This window comes from Halyomorpha halys, unplaced genomic scaffold, assembly GCF_000696795.3.
Source record: "Halyomorpha halys isolate HHAL.00 unplaced genomic scaffold, Hhal_1.1 Scaffold515.1, whole genome shotgun sequence".
Taxonomy (NCBI): domain Eukaryota; kingdom Metazoa; phylum Arthropoda; class Insecta; order Hemiptera; family Pentatomidae; genus Halyomorpha; species Halyomorpha halys.
The window spans coordinates 129,764-130,916 of NW_027109162.1; the positions used below are offsets into that span (position 1 = coordinate 129,764).

Below are 1,153 nucleotides of genomic sequence, written 5' to 3' on the forward strand. Positions count from 1 at the left end.
AGAATTTTGTTTATTTATTTAGAGAAGTACACCCAATGTGGTTCGATCAGATAGTACAAGAGCCCAAGAGAAGAAAAAAGTCAGTTATCTCACCCCAATTTTTGATTACTTTAATGAAAACTATCTATAACTACCAGTCAAAAGTTATGAATCTGCCTAGTATAGGTAGAGGAATACAAAATGGCGGCTTTTTAAAAACTTAAAAATAATTGATTTTTCATTCAGAGCTCTATATCTTTAAAACTAACAACAGCAATAGAAAATATAAGAGAGCATCATTTAAGTAGAGAAAATTTGCTGAACTGTAAGTCCTAATAGAGATATTTACGTTCCATAGTTCTCGAAATATAGCTTTTTAAAAAGAAATTTCTCGAAAACTATTGGACGTAAATATCTCTTAAGGCTCATATTTTAGCAAATTTACTCTCCTTTAAATGATGTTCTCTTAGGTTTTCTAGTGTTGTTGGTAATTTTTTAGATATAGAGCTCCGAATAAAAAATTAATGTTTTTTAAGGTTTTGAAACAGCCGCCATTTATTATTCCCCTTACCTATACTTGGCAGAGTCATCATTTTTGATTGGTAATTATAGTAGTTTTCATTAAAGTAATAAAAAATTGGGGTGAAACTTTTTTTCTTCTCGGCTTTTGTACTAAAATGACAACATATTGTCACATTGATAACCTATTGTCGGTGCCAAACATTATATAGAAATGATAGACATAAATGTGATATTACTGGAAGATTATTGAATTGTGATATTAGTTAGTTTATAGCTAGAACAGCACACATTCAAATTACCTAGCGATAAAACTAATAATTCAATAACAAAATACTAAAATGAAAATAATGTAAAATAAAAAAATGAATATAAGAGCATATGAAGTGAATAATAATAATGCAAATTTACAATAAGTAAATTAATTATTATGAGCTAATGAATTCATAATAATTATGAAGTGAACTTGGTTAAAAATAAGAATAAAATATATAACATAATATATAAAAATGAATTCCGGGAAGCTTATGGGGAGGCCCAATTTTTCCAGTAAAAAAAATATTAACAAAATTAAGAAATTTAGGCGTGTATCTCGAAAAGTTTACATCATTTTCTAATCATTTTAAGGATTCTATTCAATTATTTTTTACTCACT

General features: G+C 27.0%; 1 protein-coding gene across 1 annotated transcript in view; it reads left to right on the forward strand.

Moving 5' to 3' along the window:
- Argk1 (Arginine kinase 1) overlaps positions 1-1,153 on the forward strand; it is an 86,477-nt gene that overhangs the window by 39,454 nt on the left and 45,870 nt on the right. The window lies entirely within an intron of this gene.